The sequence below is a fragment of the Rattus norvegicus genome, chromosome 3 (genome assembly GCF_021556685.1).
Source record: "Rattus norvegicus strain SHRSP/BbbUtx chromosome 3, alternate assembly SHRSP_T2T, whole genome shotgun sequence".
NCBI classification, from domain to species: domain Eukaryota; kingdom Metazoa; phylum Chordata; class Mammalia; order Rodentia; family Muridae; genus Rattus; species Rattus norvegicus.
The window spans coordinates 158,306,318-158,332,941 of NC_141536.1; the positions used below are offsets into that span (position 1 = coordinate 158,306,318).

At 47.7% G+C, this 26,624-nt stretch overlaps 1 protein-coding gene across 3 annotated transcripts in view; it reads left to right on the forward strand.

Moving 5' to 3' along the window:
- The window catches only part of Tshz2 (teashirt zinc finger homeobox 2), a 446,877-nt gene that overhangs the window by 119,674 nt on the left and 300,579 nt on the right, over positions 1-26,624 (forward strand). The window contains exon 1 of one of the 3 annotated variants that reach the window (XM_087645865.1): positions 14,946-15,047. The gene's annotated coding sequence lies outside the window, so the exon portion shown is untranslated. 3 annotated transcript variants of the gene reach the window in all.

Consider the following 26,624-nt stretch of genomic DNA (forward strand, 5'->3'; position numbering starts at 1 on the left):
TTCCTTAAGGACATCTGTGGGATCTGCCTTTCTTGTTCCGGAAGAATCCTAACAGAGATGTTTTCGTCAATGACTGGATATTTCATTAGAAATCCAAAGATTCCCGTTAACTCGGATTATTTTCGTGGCCCTGATCAACTTTCGGCTTAATAATTCATGATGTTTAATAACCTGTTCAGATCGTGGCCAAAATTATTGATTTAATAATATTTGGTTATTAAGAATGGAGAATGGGGAGGGGTTTCTTATCATCACATCAATTTCTGTCTTATTGCCTTGCAGTTTTTGAGCAGAGCCAATAATCATGACGACCTTTAATATCTTGTCATTTTTCTTGGTAAAAGCTGGGAACTAGTTCCGAGTTTTTAAATATGACTTGCCTTCGCTTTTATTTCCATGTTTTGAGCTATGGGCTCGTTATGCAGCCCAACTGACCTTGAACTTAAAATCTTCCTGCGCCCCCCCCCCGCCCCCAACGAGCTTTCTGAGTGACGGTTCCTCCCCCCCAGGAGCTTTCTGGGTGATGGCTCCTCCCCCCACGAGCTTGCTGGGTGATGGTTCCTCCCACGAGCTCACTGGGCGATAGGCCTCTGCAACACTTCTGCCTGTTAGTGCATTCTTGAGCTTCAGAGGTCAGGATGAAGACATCCAATTAATCTAACGAGTCATGATTGAAACACTTCCCGAGAGTTTGGAGACGCTGTGCGAGCTCAGCCGGCGCTCCCCCACCCCCGCCCCAATTCCCTGTCCCCGGGGGTCTGCAGTTCCTCCAGATTTCAGCGGGCTCTTTTCCTTCTCCTTTTAAAATCGTCCATAATCGAATCATATTGTGATCGCTTCCCCGGTTTCCCTTCTGGGAACACACTTCACAATCTGGAATTAGAATGGAGCTAGAAAAATCCAACTCGAACTTGTTTTGGCAATGTGGAGTTTCGGACCTCTCTCTCCTAAGATTTCCTGCAGAAGTCAGGGCTGTGAATGGGGCAGGCAGAGATCAGTGTTTCCTCTCACTTGTAAAGAAAATTAGATCAAAATCAAACGTGCGGGCTGGATGCGTGCTTATTGGTCACTTTATAATTCCAAAGTCCTCAGGTTTTATTTTTAACTTTAAAATCACCCATTTAGCGACTAACCATGGTGCTGTATCCATTTCAGTTCAACATTCCTAACACAGAGGCAGGGGGATCTCTGTGAGTTTCAGATCAGCCTGGTTTACATCATGGGTCCCACTCTATAGCCAGGGCTGCAGAGTGAGACCCTGTCTCAAAATCAATGAATTAAAATGACTTCTTTAGGAACTTTATTTGCAAGTTGCCCTCATTGTTTAGAATATCCTTATCCGGGCCTCTTTTTTCGATAACAGCTACACCTTCAGGCAATTCTCCAAGAAGAACCCTCTTTATCCCCAATTTTATTCAATACCTAATGGTGTTATATGGCACATGTCCAGAACATAACCTTTCAGGCAGCGAGAAATTTCCTCGTAGCACTGTGTCTCAATAGAAACTGACTTCCTGCATCAGAGATAAAGGACAATATGTGTACAGCCTGGGTTAGGGAGGTCGTTAGAATTCCCCTACCCAGGGCTCTGTGCGCCCATGCTGCGACTCTGCCTGGCTGGGAGTGCTTCCTCGAGTCTACTCAATGTCAAGGACAAGAGAAGAAATTCCTTGATAACGCACCGGCATGGAAAACTGCCTATGACTTAACCGAGCCCGCAGACAACTTATGTAAAACTCAGAGAGTTCCCAAAGCTTCCCAGATAGATAACACACTGGGTCCTTGCTGTGGCCTGGACATCCCCTTCATTAGCCAGCAGGAGAACGAGTCGTTATTGTAGAATAAAAATGGTGTCTCGGGGTCCCGTAGTGCGGCTCAGCAAGTCTAGGCTAGAGCATTGCTGTAGCCCGTGTGCTGTGTGTCTTGCCTTGATTTCTGCTGCCAGAAAGAAACCTTAGGTAGGAAGTGGTTTATGTCATCTTATAGGTGACAGTCGGCCTTTGGGAAGCCAAGGCAAGCCCACTTGCAATTCCTTCGCCTCCAACGGAGGAACTCATTCCACACCCAAAGAAGTATGGAAGGAGGCAGGGAGGAAGCCCCTTACTTTCCAGCTAGCTTTTTCAGGCAACCCAGGTCCTTCTGAATAGGGATAACAACACCCACAGTGGGCAGTGTCTTCCCACATCTATTAGTGGGTGGGCTCTCCTGCCTCAATTAGTAATCAAGAAAACCCCTGGACATACCCGTGGCAAATCAAGTCTGAGCAATCCCTCAATTGAGATACCCTTCTCAGACGATTCCAGGTTTAACTGTCAAGTTGACAGTTGAAAATAACTAGGTCAGTGGGTTATATCAGTGGGGGAGAGGGGGATTAGAATATATCTGAGTGCCTTGCCCATAGCAAACACGTACTTTGTTGCCCTTTCTTTATACACATAAACACTGCTGCTCTGGATGACAATACAAAAATTATCCATAAACCCCCGAGTTTCAGAAGGTCCTACTACCTCCATGTAGAAAGACAGACAGCCACAAGGCCTATTCAGGACCACTACCTCTCAAGGACATTGAAATATGTACTTCTTGTATCAAAAGAGCTGACAGACTTCTAATAACTTCACTGACTACAAGAGAGGTCGTGACTTACACCTGCTTCAGCCAGCACGCAAAGATTGAAGGAAGCAGTGTTGTGGGTCTCTGCCTCTCTGTAAGTGATCCGCCCACGGCTTTCAGAATCTAAGGAAGTTAAAGACGGCTCCTCCATGGCATCAGATTGTGCCAGGAGTCCAGTACCTAACTGATAGCTTTCACTGAGGAAAGACGACGTCACACAGAAGCCAAGGGGAAATGGACAATGAATGTGTTCTGCTCAATTTGGAGGAAAAGTGGAGCACTCCAGCCTGGAGTGTTCGAAACAGAGGTGAAAGTATAGATGACCAGAGTGGCCGCCATGCGTGCTAATTTAGTTACAAGTCATCTCGCTTGTTCTTCTGGCTTCTGACAACTGGAGGCTCACGCACAGACTAGCCCGACCCCCGGAACCTTCAAGTGCCGGTTTGCTGTCAGTGCTTCGAGGCTGGCCACTCTCAGCCTGGCTTTTCCGGGTTCAGGTTCTGATACCTCATGATAAAGCCAGCTACTGCCTCCCAGATTTTAATATTCATTGAGGTGCTGACACAAATTGGACAAGAGCTTATTACCAGCATCTGTGAACTTGCGCCAGTAGAGAGAAATGGATTTCACCTGAGAATGTTCTTAAAGTTATGTCAGAACCCAATTGATCTGATGGACTTTTAATGACTTCACTGATAAGAGACCTAGTGACTTAGACCTGCTCCAGCTGGTCTGAAAGGCTGATGGCAATTTGCATGGTCTGATGAGATCCCAAATGGGGGAGATGGACCTTCAAGTTCAAAGTGATGGCACCCAACCGACATGATGTGAAACTCCGTAGGGCCAGGTAGAGAAACCACCAGGCACGCATGCTCCGGGTGTCTCAAGACATCTACATGCATACGCCGGAGTTACAAAGCACTGGGAGAGCTGGGAAACTGAAGGCTGAAGGGTTGGACACAGACACTCACATACTCAGAGACACCAGACCAGGAAAAAAGAGAGAGAAAAGCAAGAAACAAAGAGACGAGTTAGGCTGCTAAGAGCCCTGCTAGCCATCATCACAAAGCATCCCTCCCTTGCATTTTAAGCAAACTGGAGGTTTTAGCAGGACATTATCACCTGCGGAGCCCAGTAATGGGTAATTGGGTAGGGAAAAGGGGCCATGCATCTCTGATTAATATTTACCAAAGTCTGTGTGTGTTTTGCCTCAAACGTTAATGACCTGGCAGATCAAGTTGAACAGAAAGGATAGTGTGGCTTGAAAATGGGGTATTGTACTCCTCAGACACTGCCTCCCCTCTGCTTGGCTTACGATGAATGCCCTTCTTTAATAGCAAACTGTGTTCGTAAAGAACTTATTACGGAGACTCCAAGGAGCCAAGAGTGAAAGGGTGCCTGACTGGCACCGATCAATCAGCCCCCTTTTAAACATGAACCGATCCTTCCTTCTCAAAGTCACAGTTCACCCAAAGGTCTCCAACATAAATACTCGAGCCATCGGGGCCGTCACAGCGCCTGGTCCTGCTCGCAGTTCCATGTACGTTTGGGGAGAGAAGACAGCCCCCACCATTCCTGGCAGAGGTTAATTATTGGCACCTGCAAAATAACGCCAGCCAAATAGCGAAGAGTAGAGTCGTGTTTGGTTAAAGATCTGCAACCTCGGACACAGAATTCAGGTGGGAGCAGCCCTGGGAGGAGCTGGCCTGTGAGTCTGACCCAGAGCATCGAGGAGCCACAGATGGCCCAATTCTTGGGCCTGGTTCCACTCTGAGGCCACACGGTACTTGGGATGACATTGCTTTCCTGGCTCAAAAGCGCCTATTGTGTGGTTGGTTTGGTTCTTTGAGACAGGGTTTCATGTAACCCAGAGTGGCCTCGAACTGGGTATGTTGCGAAGGATGACCTGGAACCCCAGATAAGACGCTCCTGCTTCGTCTCCCATCAGCTGGGACTGCGGGTGTTTGTCACCGCACACACCGTTAAAGACCTGGAAAGCAAGGTTTCTTCCCTGTCTACCTGACACTGGGCTGAGCTACCCTCTGCTATGCTGAGACTCCTCAACACAGAGATCAGAGCCTCAAAAACACAGGCGAGTGAGTGAGCCTTCTTCCCAGTTCCTCAGTCATCCAAACTCCCTCTCCCTGCATGCTCTGCTCCACTGTAAATTCTCCTGAACTTTATATGTACATATACATACATATACACACATACATACATACATCATACATATCATACAACACACGCATACATACATATACACACATACATACATCATACATATCATACATATACACACATACATACATATATACACACACATACATACATATATACATCATACATGCATACATCATACACACATACATACACACATACACACATGCATATTATCTACCCACTTGTTGAGAACTTGAACTCGCAAACTTTACAGGCTCAGTTCCTTCTCTTTTTCCTGATAGCCGTGTGATCTTAAGAGAGGAACTCTTGACTTCCCCAAACCTTTTACCAGTCACGTAAGGTCATAGGAGAAAAAAAACTACCTGTCATATAACACATGCATGACCTCCATGTGTGTTGTTCTTTTAGCACTTGAATGGAAAGTTTCCACTTCCTCCTCCTCTACAGACATGGTTTGTGTGTCTCTCTCGGGCCCTTTCTAGGATTACAGACTCTATTTTGTCAAACAAAAGTTAGGGTATGTCATGTGACCAGCCCTAGACAACAGGCTAAAGTACCGACAACTGGGGTCACTTAACATAATGAGAGCCCTCGTGTGTGTGTGTGTGTGTGTGTGTGTGTGTGTGTGTGTGTGTGTGTGTGTTGTTTGTACATGACCACATCTCCCTGAGGGATTATGGAACTGAATCCTTCCTTCTGAGTAGAAGGGTATCCTAGCATGTGTGTCAGGCACCCTTAGACACTGTTGGTCGGTATTCTTCTAACTCTGAGAGGACACACTCTCGAAACCTGCCGTTCTCTCCTGACTCTAGAGTTCTTCAGCTAAGAGAATGTGGCTAGAGTGATTCCTGGCCCTTCTCCTCCAGGCTCAATAATTCAAAAGAAGATTCCTCTTCATCAGGGTGGGGACAGCATTTTCTCTGTAAATGACAAGTTGCTTAAGTGTAGACTTCTGAGCTGAATGTAGTGCCTGATGCCCGTACACACGTACCTGCGTACATACATACAAGCATGCTCACATACATGAAGTGTGGGTTTCTACACTTTTTTACTTAGAGATCTAGCATCGGGGGCCCGAGAATCTGAATTTTAACTGCATGCCGACTCAAGTTCCCAGGCACTTATTTTGAGAACTGAAGTTTAAAATAAAGCGAGATGAAGCCGAGAGGCGTTTTCGTGTGACGCCCCGCCCCTGAGCATCTGAGCCTGCAAGTTCTCCGTTTTTATGAGGGGAGCAGGCCAGAGTTATTTTCCTCCGCACTCTCTGTCATGTTCCAGGTAGTGGAGTGATGTAAACGGCGAGATTTCCATTCTCGAGTGCAAAGGTTGTATCTGTGCTCCGCGTTCCCCCGCTCTTAAAATCGAGGCACCAGTGGGGAGAAGGCAGGACGAAACTTTTACAGCCCCAGCTGGAAGGGGCATGTGCCGTGCGGAATACAAAGGGAGGCGCAGTCAACAGCAAGCTCTGAGAATCATTTCTGGGTATCAAGGAGTGGAGAGCGCTTTTAGATTATGCTGTTCTGGAAGCTTCTATCACCAGGTGCACCAAAGAAGTTTCCATATGGCTTCAATATCCTGGGGGCGGAGTCCCGGTGCATAGTTGAGCTTAACCCAAAGCTATGAAATAATCCATTCTTGGACTATTTCTAGATGATGAATTTCTCCTACCATATCCAAGACCTAGTTAATGATTAATTTGAGTTTTCCCACGAATCTGCATCCTCAGGAGTAATGGGGCCCATGTCTGGGTGATTTATTTAGAAACAAAAGCTAAGAGCCTATTCAATCCCCTCCTTCTATTTCTCCTCTGTTCGCCAGCAACCTCAGCCGTTTCCTCCTTCCTCTTCCTCCGGTTCTCACAAAAGCTGTCTTCTGTCATCTGAAAGATTGGATTCTTTCTAGTATCTCCTCCTAACGGGACACTCTCAAAGTGAAGCCCTGCGGCTGGGCTCAGTGGGCAAAGCAAGCGCTTGCCCGGAAGATGGGAGGACCTGAGTTCAGATCTCCAGGGTCACAGACTCATAAAGGTGGAAGGAGAGAACGTATGCAGTCCATCTGTCTGTCTGTCTTTCTCTGATTTGGGCCTCTTTACGAAGCCACTCTCTGCTCTATCTCTTCTCCTTCATGGCCCGTCTCCTTGGGAAGCCTTTTCACTCCCTGTCTGCACACACACACACTCGGTAGACCTTTAACCCTGAAGACATCATCACGCGAACGCACCCCACTGAGTAGACTGCGGTGCCTGCGGTGCGCAGCCTCTGAGTGCCGTGCGCAGTCTCCGTGTGCCGTGTGCAGCCTCTCGTGCCGTGTGCAGTCTCTGTGTGCCGTGCGCAGTCTCCGTGTGCCGTGTGCAGCCTCTCGTGCCGTGTGCAGTCTCTCGTGCCATGCGCAGTCTCTGTGTCCACGTTTACAGAGGGTGTTACCAGCATTTCCTCTGCTTTATCTATCATCCCCTGTGTTGATGCGGAAGTCAGTGTCATTACTTCCTTGGCTGCTATGAGAACAGAAGCACACAGTCAGTCGACTTTGTGGGATTTGGAGAGATGTTCCATCCCCTTCTCTGGCACAATGCTTTCCCTCTGTCTGTACCCTGATGGCCCTATAAATGTCACACCTCCTCAAGACGTTGGCTTTCTTAGGTTCTCATGTCGCCACCTCTCTAAGCTCAGAGGTCTCAACATGCAGCCTGCAAGTAAGGCCTAGCAACAAAGATGTAGTCAGAGCCTCAAACTGTCAAACCCCATTAGCACACTGGGGAGGTGGCTCAGTGAGCACAAACAACACTTGGTGGAAAGTGTGAGGAACCGAGTTCAGATCCTCGAAACCCACAAGAAAGCCAGACGCATTAGCACAAGTCTGTAATCCTAATGGGCAGTAGAGATGGGAGAAATCCAGGAAGTGTGGGTCAGCTAGGCTGCTACAGGATGAGGCCTGCCTCCCACAAGGTAGAAGGCAAGAACTGACTCCATGTGTGTCATCTGACCGTCACACGTGGACAGGGACACACACACACACACACACACACACACACACACACACACACGGTTTGTTTGTTTTTTTAAATTTGCTTAAAACTTTAATTTTTTAACTAAGATTTCCAATGTTTAATCTTTGTTTGTTTGTTTGTTTGTTTGTTTGAATTCCGAGCATCTTGCCATGCTACACTCTTCTTCCCACGTGACCATGGCGAGTTGGAGCTGAAAGAGGTGTAACTCTCTGCTCTAGCCATCCTTACTGCATCTGGTATTGTCTGGCCCCTGTGGACATCTGAGATTGTCTGTCACTCCAGGGAGCTCTCCTTGGCTTAATTACGAGTCTACAAAACAAGAAAAGCCCATTGGCTGTGCCCCATCCCCACCTGGCCTGCATGTAGCCTGTACACCTACAGTCGACTCCCAGATGCGTTCCCCCGAGTCCAGCTCTAACTGGGTGTTACTGGTTAATCTCCATTACTGAAGCCTGGCTCGTCTTTCTCCAGTGTAGCATGACCTTCAGAATTTACTATTCTGTGTTTGTACAGAGAATCCTTTTCTTATACACTGTGTGTGTGTGTGTGTGTGTGTGTGTGTGTGTGTGTGTGTACATAGCCCATGCATGTGTGGGGGCAGGAGATTGACCCTGGAGAGATCTCTGTAGCTCTCTGGCTTATGTTTCAAGACGGGTCTCTCTCTGAACGTGACGTTCGCTAATTGGCTAATAGTTCACCAATAGGAGCGCCCACCCCCAAGTCTACGTGAATGGCCACAATCGGCTTTGCAGAAAAGCAGCGGATGCAGAGATGGCTCGGTGGTTAAGCGCACTGGGTGCTCTTCCAGAGGACCTGGGTTTGATCACATCATTTATAGCTCCAGCTCTAGGGGATCTAGTGCCCTCTTCTGGACTCTGCAGGCACTGCACACACATGACGCACATACGTATGTGCAAACAAAACATCTTTTTTAAGCATGTACTTGAGATTCAAACCTGTGTCCTCAGGCTTGCTCAGCAAGGACTTTAACCCCGGATTGGGGATTCAAAGGGAAAAGATGGTTTGCACCAACACCAGCTGAGAATCAGTGTTCCGTGATAAAGATCAGTCACATAGTAGGGACACACAAGCCCCAGCTCTAGCCTAGAAGTTATTGTTGGGTGATGGCTGCCAAGGGAGGGAGGTCACTTTTACAGGGTTGCATCCCTGGTAGGGTGCTTAGGGTCCAGAGGATGCTCACACCTGTGTGCATGTGGCAGCAGTACCTAAACCTAGTACACTAGATGATGATGATGATGGTGGTGGTGGTGGTGGTGGTGGTGGTGGTGGTGGTGGTGGTGATGATGATGGTGATGATAATGATGACGGTGGTTGTGGTGGTGGTGACAATGACCACAATGACATGAAGCTGGGAAGAAGATGTGAGGGGCCCCTCCAGGAGGATTTGGAGAGGATGCATGGTATAAGAATGTATTATATGAATCTATTAAATCATCCAAGAGTAAATTTGAAATATCAGATGTAAGCATGAAGATTTTTAAAGTTTTTAAAGAATCAATAAGATGGTCTTTTTTTTTTTTTTTTTTTTTTATTCTTTTTTTCGGAGCTGGGGATCGAACCCAGGGCCTTGCGCTTCCTAGGCAAGCACTCTACCACTGAGCTAAATCCCCAACCCCAAGATGGTCTTAAAAGGAGACATCGAAAGCAAGCAAGGCAGGTGTACGCCTCAAGTTAGGACGTGGCTGACCAGTGTATCTGGCTGGCCCCGGGGGAGGGGGAAGGGAGCCACAGTAAATCCTAGGGCCTTGTCAAAGAGGAAGCTTAGAGGCAGCCGAGCATGGAAGTAAAATAAAGTCAAAGGCGTGCAAAGCCTAAACTAAAGATAAAGAAAGAGCTCGCGGGTCCACGGTGCCTCTGACGTGGCCCAGGGCGCAGGATGGTGGGGATTTGACGCTTACTCGCATTGGGGGTACGCTGAGCCAGGTAGCCGAATAAATACGAATGCCCTGCACTGTTGAGGAGAAGGGGTGCACAGCAAACACATGGTGGATTTGAGTTGCAGTTCCCAAAGCCAAACTGCAGAGGACACAAAGGAAGATGTGGAGAACAGAAGACCAAATTGAGTGTAAGGAAGACAGGGCGGGGTTGGGGGGGAGGGCGAGAGGGCGCGCCATGATGAGGGAGTGTGGCAGAGACAGAAGTGTGAGGCCATCACAGGAAGTTAGCAAATCAAGGTAGAACTGAGAGTTGACCAGCAGGGTCACGTGAGTGAGGATGTATCTGGCACAAAGTCTCTATGTGTGACTGTTGCTTTTAGCCAGGAGAGGGCAGGCATTCAGTGCATAGTTATATGATAGGCGCCTATCGTATCTCCATACACGTGCTGGGAGAAAGGGTGAGTGGGGAGACTGCATCCATCAGTATGAGCTACATTTTGCTGCCACAACAAATAATTCCTGGATCTCCGAGGTTTAAGGTGACAGGAGTTGGTATAATAAGAAGCTTTATCCTTCTAAGCTGGTTGCTCTCTGAAACACGAGGATCACTGTGGGGTGGGGTGAGTGGAGAGGCGGTGCTGATGCTAAGTTCCTGTTCTCCAATTGGTCCTTGAGCTGTCAATAAAGAAGCCATGGGCCAATTGCTGGGCGGAAGGGACAGGCGGGACTTCCGGGTCCCTGGAGGAAGTGGGAAAACTCAAGGACAGGACTGTTCACGGTTCTTCTGATAGACATTGATCAGCCATGTGAGATTTCATAGAGAGTGGCCACACAAGCCACTCTTACAGGCAGGGGTGTCTAGCAGGGACTAGGCGGACCTGAGCAACTAAAGTTGAGGGCAGGCGGAGCGGCGCTGAGCTAAGAGTATCGAGGGCATGCTTTTCCAGGCGGGAGATAGTAACGCCCAGCAATTGTGTCAAAGGCAAGTTGAAATTGAATAACTGTGTGTGTGTGTGTGTGTGTGTGTGTGTGTGTGTGTGTGTGTGTGCGTGTGTGTGTGTTTTATCTGTGAATTCAAGAGAAGCTGGTGGGGGCTGATAGTGCCGCCCCTTCCCAGAGCTTAGGTGGGATAGCAAGGCTGTGCATAACACAGGGGTTGGGGGCGTGGAGCAAGGGGGAGGAGACAGGTACTGCCCCCTAAATCTTCTTCTTAAAGGTCAAGGTACAAGTGAGTGGTCACCTATAACTTCCAGGGGACACTGAGGTGAAATTCCAGCAGGCCTGTAAAAGGAGGTGGAATCTGTGTGTATAGACCGCCCCTGTGTCATGCCCTATGTCCCATTGAACATCACATAACAAAACAGAGTCCCACATGAGATTAATTTCTTCAACCTATTGACCTAGTGTCCACCCTGATGCATTCATCTCAATTTCTTAATTGTGACTGGGAGGCAGGTTGCTGTCTAATTCACTGGTCCTATCGTCTCTGTCCTTCCTTCTAGTTACCCTGAAGCATTTTTTTTAAATTTAATTTATGTTTATTTATTGTAAGTGATAAGTGAGGTGTGTGTGTGTGTGTGTGTGACATGGGTACACATGTGCCAGGAGTGTGCACGGAAGCCAGAGGACACCTTTCACGAGTCTCCTCTTGCCTTCTCCCAGCTTTTGTTGTTTCTGCTGTTGTGTCTGCTGGCCGGCTGACATCTAAGTCTCCTGCACCCACCTCCCATCTTGCCTGACTACAGATCAGAGTCACTGCAACTGGCCTTTACGATGGGTTTCGGGACTTCAGCTTGGCTCCTCAGGCTTGTGTGGTGAACACATCTTGCCAGTTAACCTACCTCAGTGGTCCTGATCCGATGCATACTGCACTTACTGTGTGTGGTGGTGGTGTATATAGAGAGCAGTGTGTGTTGAGGTCAAAAGAACTGTGTGCTATGTGTCTGCTGCACCTTCTGTGGGCTCCAAGACTCTAACATATGTCATTAGGCTTGTGACCCAGTGATCCATCCTGCCAGACCCCACCCTTAAATCTGTATCCAGATTCAGGGAGATCCTAGTAAGAAATTCATAGCATGAACATAAACTTTACTGACACGGTGGGCATGAGTTTGAACACAATCTGATGTTTCTGTTCAGGAGAAGGCCTGGGAATGAGGGGGCCACAAAAGGGAGCCACAAAAGTGGTCCACGGAAGTGGGCCACGAAAGGGAGCCACGGGGCAACCGTACAAGCTCGGCTCTGTGCAAGCTCCAGATGTCCACAGAGCCCAAGCCTGTCAGCAGCCTGCAAGGGGACTGAAATGATAAGTCCTCCATGCCTCTGAGTCCGGTGTCAGGAAAGCGGAAAGAGGTGGTCTTCATATTCTCTCTGGTGTCGTATCTTCTGTCTGTAGACAGTATAGCTTACAACAGATTAACCAGCTTGACATCTACAGAGAAAGCCAGGAGAGTGATGTTTGCTGACATTATCAGGAATTCCTGGAGGGCAATTCTCTTACTTTCCCCAGTTTGGCTTTCCAGGATTTGTTCGTTTGTCACCGCTGTAGAGTTGACCCTCCTTATTCTGTTTCTGCCTATCTCCCCGAAATAGTTTTACGTATCTAACCATATTAATCCACTTATTTACTGTCTGTTTATCTCTGCTCGGTGTGTTGAATGTTTATTTATAAGCCACTCATGTATCTAAAATTTACCCGATGGTTGCTTGTCTATTCCGTTTGCTGGCATGTGGCCGATGGGGCTCCGCATATATTTGCTACATTCAGATAATAGGAGTCTCTTGGTAAACATAACGGGTTTAAAAGCTCTAAAGAGAGGCCCAGAATATCTACAAGGTAAATAAAGTATTCTTCTGCACCCAGAATGTGCCCTGATAGTGCCCAGAAACAAACAAACAAACAAAACCACCAACCTGTGCCCTAGAACTGACTTTGAGTGTCTGTTTGAACAATGGCAAAACACAGCCTCCTCAGACATCGGCTAATCCTCTCTCTACCTTGTGCTTTTGATACCCCAGGCTTCTCCTCTTGTCACAAATTAGTATTGGGCTTTGTAAGAGCGCCCGCCTATGGTGGCTGAACCCCATGCAAAGATCTGACTGTGAATGGACTCTCCAGTCTCACTCCACACTGGCACTTTGACGGGCAGCTCAGTGCAGGGTTCACAGCCAAAAGTCAATGCTCACATCTCTCAGTGTGGTGGCTACCCAAGCCCAGCTCAGCCCCGGTTTCCACTTTCCTAGCCCGAGCAGTGTAGCGAGTACACATTGACCTACCGTGTGGTCCACGGACAGAGATACTCAATGAGGATCAGACCCCAGTGAGGGCTCAGAAGCCTAACTGGGAAACCACACACCAGTCATGTACCTGACCTCCAGCCTTGCCACAGGGGGACTTTCGGACACATTGGATTTGTCCTCTAACATCTGGGATCCCACGAGGAGCACAGATGCCATGTGGGTAACCCCCCATGAGTGTGTCACAAGGGAAAAATGAGAGGAGCCTTGCTGACTGTGCCAGGAATGGTCAATGGTCAGTAATCAACAGTGAGTGTTGCTTCCACTGCTGTTGTTCCACTCACTCCTTTTGACTATCTCTGTCCGAAAGTTGGAAAATGTAGGTGCACGGGCTGGGGGATGGCTCAGTCAGTCAACTCTTCGCCATGTTAAGTCTTAGTTTGACCCTTCCAGAATGTGTATTAAAAATCCAGGCGGCATGGTGCAAGCACACTTAAAAGCCCAAGATCACGGAGGTGAAGTCAGGCAGGTCTCTAGCTCACTGGCCAGCCAGCTTAAATTATTCGGGAAGCTCGAGGCCAGTGAAAGAGCCTGGCTCAAAAAATAAAATGGATGCCAGCCAAGGAAGGACACCTGAGGCTCACCTCTGATCTCAGCATGTGTATACACACACAAGCACACAGCACAGGCGTGGGCATGCACAGGTGCACGGGTACCCATGAGCATACACACGCACACACAGGTAAGAGAAGGACACCGTGGTGAGACTGTAGCAGAGTATGGGCTGACTTCGACTCTAGGTCTCCCCCAAATGGCCGCCTGTGCACAGAAGACGCAACACGTGAGGCTGACGCACAAATCTCATCCCCACAAAATCCCCCTGAGAGAAGGGATAGAGAAAGACATGATTATTGGGGCCTTCTGCTTGGATAATGCCATGCCTGGGGTGTATGCGTGTTTGCCTCCAGCAAATTCTGAGATCGGCACGGCAAATGTGCTAAGCAGGAGCTTACGGATGTTTGTAGAGCATCCCCTGCAACGCTGGCACGGAGCGTGAAGACCTGGGCTGGGTTTTAGTCTAAGCCATCTTCCCTGCGTGAGGTTGTCTGTGCTTTGGACACCGTGGTCGAGGCCCCAGATCTCAGATTCAGTTTTCTCAGAGTCTCTCAAAGGGATCCTTTCACGTCAACAGCACAGCAGCCTAGAAATACCTGTGAGTACCCTGGCCTAGGAAAGACCAAGGTGCTTTTTGCAAGTCGCACTTCTTTCTCAGAGTTCAGGAAGATGAGGGACCACTTCCTGGTTTACAAACATGGAAAAAGCAAGAGGACAGGAAGTGGGATGGGAAGACAGGAAATTACCCTAAATCTCTTACTTGAAGGTGCTGATCCCATCATGTTAGTGAGCTGCACACACACACACACACACACACACACACACACACACACACACACACACACACCTCAAACAGCTCTGGGGTATTAGGAAAGAAGGTGACAGCCCAAGGTGCCTGTCCTCTAGTGAGGGGACTTGGCAGCCAGGTGAGTTTGAGGAAGACCAGCTACTGACAAACAACATCACAGCAAGAACTTTAGGCTGAGCAGGAGGAGCCTAGGTACAGTGAGGCAGCCACATCGCAAATACCGGAAACAATGGTTCCCACAGAAGTCGGAGCCATGAGTGCAGTGGGCCCACAGCGCACTCACTGGCGCCGCCTTACACTCAGTAGGACAAACTGACACAGATGACAGAGCAGACACATCCCACCGCAGCCCTCCGTCGCTCTCTCGTTTAATCCTCTGGTTCTGCAATGGGCCCAATTAACATTTCTGCAAAACCTGAAGAATGTCTCGTAAGATTTCCCTTCGTTCGCCAGTCTCCTCATCACCAAAGGGTAGAAGTGGCAGCCAGGTGAGGAGCCTGAGAGGGGTCCATCTTCATGAAGTCATGTGACAGTTAGGCTACACAGGAGTGACAGACTTATCTTCCCCTTGATCACGCAGAAGATCTGCGGAATTGTGCAGCAACGGATTGTGCTGTTGATCTCAACGGCTTGATTGACGGGCTCAGAAAACTTACTGGTGCGTTTCTCGGGGAGAATCAATATCCAGGTAGGCAAGCCTTTGAGGACCTACTCTATGCTGGGGAGCCCTTACCTACAAAGCTGCATGCTGAAGAGTCTGGGGGGCTCTGGAAGAAAGATATTTAGAAGGGTTTTCTAAGAAATGGATACAGTTAAACCAGGGAGGTGAAATGGGAGAGTTGAACTGAGAAGATGGGGGAAATGAGGAAGAGGGAGGACCATCCCAGTCCCCGTCAAGTCTATTAGAAGCAGAGCCTGAGGTGGGTGTCTGGGAACAGGCATCTGATTGAGGGGGGAGCCTCAGGAGTGAAGGCCACTCACTGGTCAAGAGTAGGAGGTACAGACTCTGCTAAGTCCCTGTTCGTATCTGAAGCACGGGCAAGAGGCTCTGAGACATGCATCATGGTGCCTGTGGCCTGCTGTTTGTGCTCCAAGACAGGCTTTTGCCTGCCCATGTCAACCAACCACGAATTTCAAGGAGATGCCCTAGCATTTCCCCACAGATACTTGTGCCAAGCTGTAAGGACAATCTCTGGAACAAACTCAGAGGGGAAGACATCCAGCAAGCAGGAGTAGGACAGCACCCTAGAGGAATGCGTGGCAGGACCCATGGAGCATCCAAAGGGGAAACACACATCTGGTTTAATCACTAACTCTGTATTTGATCTCTGCTGGGTACCTGCTGTGTCCCAGTGGTCAGAGTTATGGGGCCATGTTCCAACATGTGGCAGGTTCCAACTATGGTGTGCCACACCTTTCAAATATCCCCAGAAGCCTGCAGCTGTGGTTTTTAAAAGAGAATGGAACTGTTTTCAGGGGCTGGGAGTAAAGCTCAGTGGTAAGAGACTCACTTAGTATATGTCATGTTCCTGGGGACCGACAGTGACAAGACGAGCCTGTTAGCTTTGTGTTGGAGAGATGTTTGCAATACTGGCTTGAGTAAGGCTTATTTCTACGACTACTGTGACGTGTCTTTTAGAATTCAACTGCACCTGAAAGTCGTTCTGTGGGTTTGGTTGGACTTATCAGTCTGGGGTTTCCTTCTGCATTTGTCATGGGTGTCTACTGAGTATCTATTGCCTGGTGACAAAGATGGGGCTAAATAGATCCAAATCTAGCACCGGGGTCTTCTAATAGTTTGAGAACGTCTACATTTTATTCCGTGTTTGATAAAACGCCCATAGCTATACAGTCCTGCTTACATCTTCCTCTGATATCCTGTGCTAGTTTGATTTCTGTTAGTATTTACTTCATCTTATACTTCTGGGTCACAATAGCTCATTGAGGGAAGTCAGAACAGGAACTCAAGCATGAACTTGAAGCAGAAACCATGGAGGAATGCTACTTATTGGCTCACTTGCTAAGACTAGCTAACATTCAGTTAGATTTCATATACAGCCCACCTGCCTAGGGAATAGTGCTACCCACAGTGGACTGGGCATCCTACATTGACCATCACATACATAATCACAGGCCACTTTCATCTTGGCAATACATCAACTGAAATTCCCTTCTCAGGTGACTCTAGGCTTTGACAAGTTGGCAATTAAAGCTCTCTAGGACATGCCCAAAGTCTCACAAAAGACAATTACTCTGTCCCACATCCTCTGGATAACTGATGCTGGACAGACATATTGCCTCCTTTTGGCCCCTGATATAACTCTCATCATCTTTCTTTCTCCATGTGGGAAGATCAAGAGTATAAATCCATAGACCACATCATGAAAAGGGAAAGAAATCCAAATGGTTTGAACTGAGTCTCTCGTCAAGTAATCCCCCCACCCCCCGTCCCAGATGTCATTCCACATAGATTTCACAGCACAGCAGTGGGCAGAAGTATGATAATCATTCAAAACATAATTGAAAGATTTCAAAAGTTGAGCTGGAAGCATTTTTGTCAGGGTTTATTGCGACTGTTTTGTGTCTTGGGAGAAAAAAAAGTTTATGAAAGTTCTGTGACAAGAAAGATAAATTATGGAACCATAAGAACCGGGAAATAAATGGATCCTAGAGTCTGACAAACGGGGCAATGATGAGAACATATAATTTTAGAACACAAAAAAAGGTAACTAAATTTGAAAGATTGCATTAGTGTATCATTTTCTGTATATGAGCCATTAGAGGGAAAAAGTAGAAATTACACCCTGTAACAAAGTAAAAATGTTTTCAGTGTTTAAAGGTAATTTTGTAATACTGCTACTATTACTTAAACTCTTACCTCTTATGAAAACCCAAAGACGGGACCCCTGGTGATATTACCTGTGTCTTAGGCAAAGAGCAACGATTTGAATTCCATTCAAATACATTTGTATTTTGCCGAGTGCTATCAAGCCCCAAGTTGCATAATTTGCCACATAAGTGAAATAGATACTTTTCTTCTACACATTTATCACTCTCCTGTGGGCTTCATTACTGACAATCAAATCATAGGAGATGTGCGAAATTACCAGGGATGGTCCTATTTTCTCATGATGTTCGATACAAATAGTTCTTCGAAAATGGCTTTTCGCTGTTTTTTTTTTTTATTTGCCACCACACATTTTTTGCTACCCTTTTCAGAATCTAAAGTTCCAGAGATAGAATGTTTGATTACCTACCCCCACCCCCACCTCTACCCCTTAACAAATAAGTGGGACTACTCGGAAAACAAATATTTCTATTTGGGGAAAAATTAAAAAATGCTTCTGGCAGATGAAGTTGACGTTGTTTACAAGTAATTCTTTAGTCGTGGCTCCCTAACTCCTCCCCCCCTCTCTTTGTGTGTGTGTGTGTCTGTGTGTCTGTGTTTCTGTCTCTTGTGTGTGTGTGTCTGTGGGTATGTGGGTCTGTGTATGTGTGTGAGCATGTATGTCTCTGTGTGTTATTCATAGGTGGTGGTGGGTGAATGGGTAGGTGCTATCTCAGGTTGTCATGTCTGTGCATGCATGTTTGTCTGTCTGTCTGTGTGTATGTGCAAGGGTACACCCATGTGTATAGGAGTTCATGCCTGCATGTGGAAGTCATCAGTGGACATCAGTTGCCTTTTTCATCTCGCCCTAGTTTTGAAGTCATGGTCTGGAGTGCATCTCACTGGCTTGGCTTTCTGACTAGTAAGCTCCGGGAATCCTCCTGCCTCCTACTCTCCAGCTTTAAGATTACAGTTGCCCACTGCCTCCATAGCTGGCCTTTAAATATAAGGGGCTGAGGAACCAGCTTCCGGCTTGTACAGCAACCAGCTTTCTGCCTGAGCCATCTTCACTGTCCATTGCTAAGCCACCAGGGGGCTGGGGTTTAAGGTCATACAGCAGACGCCCAGCACTGAATTGAGAGAACAAAGCAGAGGGCACTGTCTTTGTAACACTCCTGCCTTTACACAGCATTGGTGTCAAGGGATTTTTGGAACTAACATCTTCAGAAACAGGGACAGTGACTACCAGGTGCTGCAACCTTTTTATTGGCCAGGCTACAGTGAGCAGTGGGGTCTGCGTTAAACCGAACCACCATTGCTCATAGAGGAAGCAGCTGCCCCCAGCCCTGTGCAGTAGAACCAGTTGGGAACTTGGCCTTTTAGTCCCCTCCGAGAGAAACCAGAAGTGTGCATCCCTTTTAGTCTGGGATAGATATCTTCTGGTTTTAAAGAGTTGACAATAAATTTTATTCACACAAGTCCCAAACAAATATATAAACAAAGTATATCTCCCAAGAAGACACAGGAGGATGGCCAGGGAATAACTTCTAGGCAAGCGTCTTCTCTGAGTGTCTGGAGGCCACCATTCTTTCATTTCCTGGGCTTCTAACTGATCACTATATTCAGCGAGATGAGCAGAACACTAAACTCCTAATTTATGATGGAGTCTTCTTCCCCAGAAGTTGAGCCACTGGCCCTCAGAGGATGCCCATGGTGGGGGGCATTTCTCTGGCATAGCACGTAGCCCAGGAGTCTAAGGCAGGTCAGCCTCTGGAGCCACTGGGCCAGGCTATGAGCAGGCATGATCTGACGCTGCCACAGCTCAGCCCTAAGATGTTAGCCGCTATTTGCCAAGCAAATTTCCCCATCTCCCGTCCCATCTCTTCCCACAGGTAAAGATCTCCTTTGTACCCAGTGGGGGGAGGAAGGATGGGAGGCTCCCACTCAAAACTCCGCTGTGGCCAAGTCACTGTTTCTCAACCTACTCCCAACCTTCTAGAGACAAAAGCCAGGGCAATGGAGGCTATTTCTGACTTTTAGTCACAAGCTAATGACCACAGCTGGTGACTATAGGAAAGGCTTAGCAACAAAGGGCAGATTATGTTCACAGGAAGACTCTCCCACCACTTCTGTGTATTTCATACCAGATCTGTGTCTTATTAGATGCCAGATGGGTTTTTTTAAAGAAATTTCTTTTCTGTGTGTGTGTGTGTGTGTGTGTGTGTGTGTGTGTGTGGTATGTGTGTGGTGTGTCTGTCTCTGTGTGTGTGTGTATGTCTCTGTCTCTCTCTTTCTCTGTGTCTCTCTGTGTATGTGTGTGTCTCTCTTTTTCTCTCTCTCTCTCTGTGTATGTGTGTCTGTCTCTGTCTCTGTTTGTCTCTGTCTCTCTTTCTCTGTGTCTCTCTGTATATGTGTGTGTCTGTCTCTCTTTCTGTGTGTGTGTGTGTGTGTGTGTGTGTGTGTATGTATGTATGTGTAGGTCTGTCTCTGTCTCTCTCTGTCTCTGTGTGTGTCTGTCTCTCTGTCTCTGTCACTCTCTGTCCCGTGTGTGTGTGTGTGTCTGTGTGTGTAGAGGGTCATATCTTTATACTCAGAGGCCTGAGGGTGGGAAGAGCTGAAGCTATCCACATGATCTTATGTCCTCTGTTGGGCAGATCTTCCTACCTTCCTTATTGCAAGAAGCCCGAAGTAATTTCTTTGAAGGAAATGTCATCTGTATCAGTTATCTATTGCCAGTGAAATGCTGTGTAACAAACATCCCCAAGTCTCAGTAATGCAAAGCAAAAAGTACTTCTTCAGCTCAGTATTTTTTTGCAAGTCCAGCTGGGCTGGGCTGGAGTGGGCTAGCCTGGGCTGCATCAAACACAAATGATTTTGTTCAGAAATCTGTGGTGAGCTTCCAGGTCTGCTATAAGACTCTGCTGATGTGGGTAGGAGCCCCCGGCATGTTTGTAAAGTGCAGAGCTGTAATTCGGACGAGGTTGGTCTCATGAAGGACAGAGCCAGGCAGCCCTCATCTCGAGGTCACCTAGCCCAGGCCTTTTTACCATGTAGCAATGGCAGCAAGTCAGACTTCTGTCTGTATCCCAAGTACTGACATTCTAACAGACAGAATGTCACATCAAGCAGGTGAGGGAGAAAACGCAATGGAGTCAAGCAGTGACGGGGACAGATGAGGAGGGTGGAAATTAGGAGGCCCATAATGCCTGTGGCCACTCTGAGGACTCGGAGCTCAGGGGAAGGAAGCATTTCAAATGGGGCCAAAGACAGCAAGAGAAGAGGCTGGGCCCCCCACCCATGCTTGCCCTTGGAGATCTGTGACACCAAAGCTGCCTCTGGAAGCACAAACGCCCACCACTTTCAAAGCTGCGAAAAAGACTCTGTGTTGAGGTAACATCTTCCAGGCCAAACGGAGTAACTGCCTGTTTAATACGGCTGTTAGAGGAGGCCAACTTCAAGCCCGAACTTAATCGTTTCTGTTAAGCACATACAGTCGTCTCTGTGCTCTCTTTGCCCATGTTGCCAGGCTTGGGGAAGATGACTCCTTAGCGTCTACCCACGCGTCCCTGGGAGGCAGCACACTGCAGGACGGGACTGTAGATACTACAGCCTTACTCTGTGTGACCAACCCCTCTGAGTCTGCCGTGCTCTTTCAGTCAAGTGGAGGATAGATTATTGATGAAGATATGATGTATAGTCCACATGTGGGGAGATTTAGTAGTGCCTGACTTGTGGCAAAAGCGCCTTAGGCATGCTCGTTGGCTTCATTCATCTCAGTATGTAGCCCTGGCTAACCTGTAACTTTCTATGTAGACCAGGCTACCCTTGAACTTATGACGACCCTTCTGCTTGCTGAGTGCTATGAGTGTTTTGCTTGCACACATGACTGTGCCTGCTGCCTGCAGAGGTCAGAAGAGATCTACCGGAACTGGAGCTATGGCAGGTGTGACCCACTGCACATGTGCTGGGAATTCAGTCCCAGCCCTTTGCAGGAACTGCAATTGCTCTTAACCACTGAGCTCTCTCTCCAGCCTTGCCAATGGCTATAATCAGGGAAACACTAAGCTTCCCACGAAGGTCGGTGAGAGCCAGGCTCTAAGGTTCATGTTTGCTTTCTGAACGCGTTCCTTCAGAATGACCGAAATCATCAGACTCTTGAGGTCTGGGGGCCCCAGATAAAAGCCTTGTTCCTGCCATGACAGCGGGTTCACCTAAAACCATCTGAACATCCAGGCACCAGAGCTCTGCCTTGTGAAATCCCCCTCATGGCATAACACACACTCGTGGATCAGAAATGGCGCTGCGGCCTCCACAAAGAGACCGGTTGTGAGGCGCCCATCCATGGCATGGGAGAGAGATGTGTGAGAGCCTCTGATGTGATGCCCCACGTGGTAAAAGGTTGTGGTTGGGACTGTGCAGGGGAGAAGCGTTGAAAGCAGGGCGCTGCCGACCAAAAATGATAGCTGTTGTCACAGGACAGAGAAGCTCTGTATTTGTAGGTTAGTGTAGAAATATATTTGTTAGTGAGATGGGCTTACTTGGGAGTGTGTAAAGGTGAATTATCTGTCAGGTGACTGGAGGAGGTTTATGCAATATAGTGTTACTGAGCAGGGCTATTAACAGAGTGAATCGCTATTGTGACATGCCTTTAAATTGTTTTTAGTGTCCACAAAGGTGTCATTCTGCAGCAGCTGGTGGGGTTAGTCACAGGGTTGTATTTTTGGTGGACAGCAGTAGATCTCAAAATGAAATAGCATATATTATAAGACAGGCTTCAGGCTCCGGCCATATATTTATGACAGAAGTCTGGGGGCAGTCATTCGTACCTGCTTGGCAAGTACCCCAAGAATCTGCACACGCTCACTGATCCCTGCCAGGCAGAGGTAAGGCTGACACTCTGACACTCAGCAATCCTCCAGGAAGGAAAGTAAGACGCAAAGATATACTGAAACCTGGGGGTGTTTCAGAACATTCTGTCCTGTTTGTTAATCCATCCTTGGCCTGGAGCAGAGAGGTTGGTTCAATAGCTACGTGCTGAAGAAAAAAAAAATTAAAAAAAAAGAAAGTGAGAGAGGGGTGGAGACGGACAGAAGGAGGACGAATAACAAACTAAAGTCTTAAGTGGTCTAGGTGTGTGTGTCCGCGTGTGTGTGCATGTGTGTGTGTCTGTGTGTGTGCATGTGTGTCCGTGTGTGTGTCTGTGTGTGTCTGTATCTGTGTCTGTATATATGTGTGCTTCTGTGTGTTTCCATGTGTGCCTGTGTTGGTATAGATATCTGTGTTTCCATGTGTTCATGTGTATGTGCCTGTGTGCGTGCATATGTGTGCCTCTGTATGTGTTTCCATGTGTTCATTTCTGTGTGCGTGTGTGTCTTTGTGATCCTGTGGGTGTGTCTGTGTAGATCTGCTAATTTGTGTTCTTATTAGGGAGTCTATATTTACCAAGTACATAATGGTCTGTAAGCACTGCTCAGGCAGTAAGGAGGTACTGAAAATATATGTTCAAGGAGAATGAGAAGGAGCTCACATCGTCCCTCTGAGGTGACATGCACTCCGATAAGGGATGCAGAAGCCATAGACAGAATCAGATGGGCTCACTGCAAGACAGCACTAAATGTGACACGGTGTGGGGGAGGGAACCAGAAAGGAGGAACTGTTTAGGCCTGGTGGGAGCATCAGTGCTGAGGGTGTGCGAGACAAGCAACCAGACCGGGCACACACACACACACACACACACACACACACAGACACACACACACACAGACATACACAGACACACACACACATACATACACACACACATGCACAGACACACACATACATACACACACAGACACACACACACACATACATACACACACATGCACAGACACACACACATGCACAGACACACACACACACAGACACACAGACACACACATACATACACACACAGACACACACACATACATACACACACACAGACACACACACAGACACACACACACAGACACACACATACATACACACACACACACACACACACACGAGCGTGCTCTCAATCTGTGCCCAACCCTGTTCCCAACATCCTTCTCTTTGCGTGTTGGTCTTCAGTCTATAGCTTCTCCTGGGCATGTCAAGGGCCCCAAGCCAATGGTTTCAGAAAGGCTCAGTGCTATTTTAAATTCCCCTCTGAGAAAGGAAGCAGCCCAAGGTCACTGTAACACACTAATAACGGGGTTGGGAAGATGGCTCAGTGGATTAGTTAGAGCTCTGTAAGCACAAGGACCTGAGTTCGAATCTCCAACACCCATGTTAAAAGACAGACCGACAGGTGAGTCCCACGACCTCACTGACAGCCAGACTAACCAGAACAGCAAGCTGTCAGTTCAGTGAGACCCCATTTAGAAAGCAAGAAAGTGAAGGTCGTAGAAGACAACTGATGCCCCTCTCTGACCTCTTCATGTGTATGCACGGGCTCACATAACAGCACAAACGCGTATGTACCCAACACACATACACACACAAAAGCCAGCATGTGTAAAGTAGATGACTTTAATGTAGTCCAAAGAATAAAGATTAAACGTCAAAGCGTTTGGGCTTTTGAGTCATTAATAGTCATGTTTCTGGCTAATTTTTAATCAAGAGAAACACATTTAGTTCTACACATCGATACTCCATGTTTACATATATGTAGTCATGAATTTCTCAATAGAAATGTAAACATGAAAAAAAAAACAACAACTTAGAATGTGACATAGTGTTTGCTTCTCAACAGAACTCAAAGGATAGATTTGGGCCACAGTGGCTTGTGTTTCATCAGCCATCTTGGATCAAGAGGAAAAGAAAAAGAGTTATACATAGGAGAGGTAAAAACCAAAGGGTACTTCCCACACCCTACCTCTCTGAGTGTTAACTAGTCTCCAGAGGACTTTCGGTGTGTGCGCGCGCGCGCGGTGACTTTAAATGCTGACCCATGCTGACCTCACATGGCTCAAGCTTCCCTCTTCTCAGGATGGCTAGAGAACAAACTCATTAGCAATTCAAAACAGGCCCTGCAGCCTGAGACCTGAGTTCTAATCCCAACTCGGCCACATCTAGCTGTGTGATTTCAGGCAAGGTTCTGGGAGTTTCTGAGCCTCTCCTCCAGGCCAGGTCTATGAGAGAGGTGGAACGCCACCATGCTTTCTGAAGGACTTGTGATGTCACAAAGTGAGCCCCTGGCACGGCAGGGCCACTTCCTAACAGTGACTCGAAGGTGTCTCTCGGGACAATGACTTCATTCTATTGTCTTCCAAAGAGGAAGAAAAATAAGAGAAAGAGAAAAACCAGATGACATAGTTGACAGTGATCACATCAGAGACCTCCCCACCCCACCCAGACATGTTGGGGTACCATGTGCTTTACTTATTTGATCGTTCCTTTGTTCGCTTCCTTTTTTACTTAATGAGGTACAAGAGGGTCACGGGGCACCCACACCAGCACATGTAGTGCCCACGCCAGCCTGCATAGACTCCTCTCCATAGTAGGAGTCAGTAAATGAGCGGCAGAGCGGTAATAAATAACACCCACTGACAGGGCGATCATGTTTATTAAGAAGCAGCCCTCCTTGTCATCTTCATTTTCTTCTTCAATGATTCCCCTCTCCAAGGGTTTGTTCCTCGGGGACTCCCCACGATTTAGCTGGAGGCCATTCTCTAATTCTTGCCTGATAAAAGAAAAAAAGAAGAAGAGGGAGAGGGGGGGAAAAAACACCTACTTGGCAAAAATAAAAGTTGAATCCAATCGGGCCCTCGGGTGCTGCTGATCCAGTTTTACCCAGCAGGGAAGATGGCGTCTCAGCCTGGAAGTGGAGGGGACAGACTGGAGCACTTCAGTGTGCTGTCCTCCTGCCCTTTGTTCGTCCCCAGGTCTACGCAAGAAAGTCTCTTTCAGATTCTCTGAGGTCCAGCCTTCTCTCCCCTCCCCAAGAGTGCAATGATAAGTCAGACCCGGGTAGCAGTTGTCCTCTGTTCTAGTGACATCAGATAGCCTTCTCTTACACCTCTTGACTCTGCCCTGGGTTCAGAGACGGTGTTTCCGCTTCCAAATGGTGTTCAAGAGCTGTGGCTAAAATGGGGTGTGTGTGCCCGCAACTCCCTCGCCTCCACTCTCCGTCCTCCAGGCTTTGTCTCTGTTGGCCCCTGGTTGACCTGAGCCTGCATCTGAAGGAATTCTCCTTAACTCCAGCCTGAGAGAATCGCAATTCCTTCCTCTCTGCTTCTCTTTCCAGTGACTCGTGTGTGTGTGTGTGTGTGTGTGCGTGTGTGTGTGTGTGTGTAACACTTTACCAGGAGCCCCAAGCCCAGCATGCTGAAAAAAACTCACTACATTTTAAGTGGTGGCTGGGGGGTCAGCTCAGTTAGTAGAGATTTTGTTTGGTGTTTGCTTAGCCTGGCTTCAATCTCCAGGACAGTGACAGAACACATGGGGCCTCCCTGCAGACGCCATGTTGAATTAGTTTGTCTTGACACAAATTATTCATTAGGCTTTACCTTCACTCTGATTTACCACTGAAATTTATTTCAGCTGAGTCTGGGGTCTTATTGCTCCTTTATTCTGTTTCTTGCTGGGTCTCTCATACTCCTTCCTCCCTTCCTCCCTCCCTCCCTTCCTTCTTCCCTCTCTCCCTCTCTCTCTCTCCCTCCCTCCTTTCCTTCCTTCCACCTTTGCTGACTCAATTACGTTACAAAGATATTTCTATCTGTGGAACTTTTTAAATGAATTAATCGCATGACCTCTATCCGGTGTTCGAGTCTAGCCCCAGAACTCCCTGACAAGTGTGACCTTTGTACCCAGGTGTCCCCACCTGCTGGCCTTCTTGCAGCTGGCATCAGCCCTTGCAGCTCTGACCACTGTCCTGCTGACTTAAGTGTGACCCCGTCTGTTTCCCAGCTTGGTCCCTCCAGCCAGCAGCTCTGATCTGTTGCTTCCTTGCCTTTGATGGGTTTCCACTTCCTGTCATTAATCTTGCTCGTTCCCATAACTCAGCCTCCACACAGACATGCAGAAGAACAATGTATCCAGCTTGAGTCAGCCGGTTCCTCTCAGCATACGCCTGTGTTTCCTTGGCTTCAATGCTGCCCCTGGCTTCAGGGGAGCCAGAGGAGGTGATCACCCCATACAGAAAAGGCAACTTGACCCACGTTCCATTACAAAGAAAGCCACCCTGATGAAGAGGTCACATCCTGAACAGGGCCTTTGATGTCTAATTCCATTTTTAAATACATTTTTTTTAATATTTCTATTTATATTCAATGCTCTACACCTTCAATGCCCCCCAAAAGAAAACTATGAAAAGTCAACAGAACACACAGTCATTTCTCATAAATCCTATGTCACTGCCAAAGAAGGTATTTGGCTGGTTGTCTCTGACATCCAGCTCCTGTCAGATAAAAAGCCAGAGAGACTGTATATTCC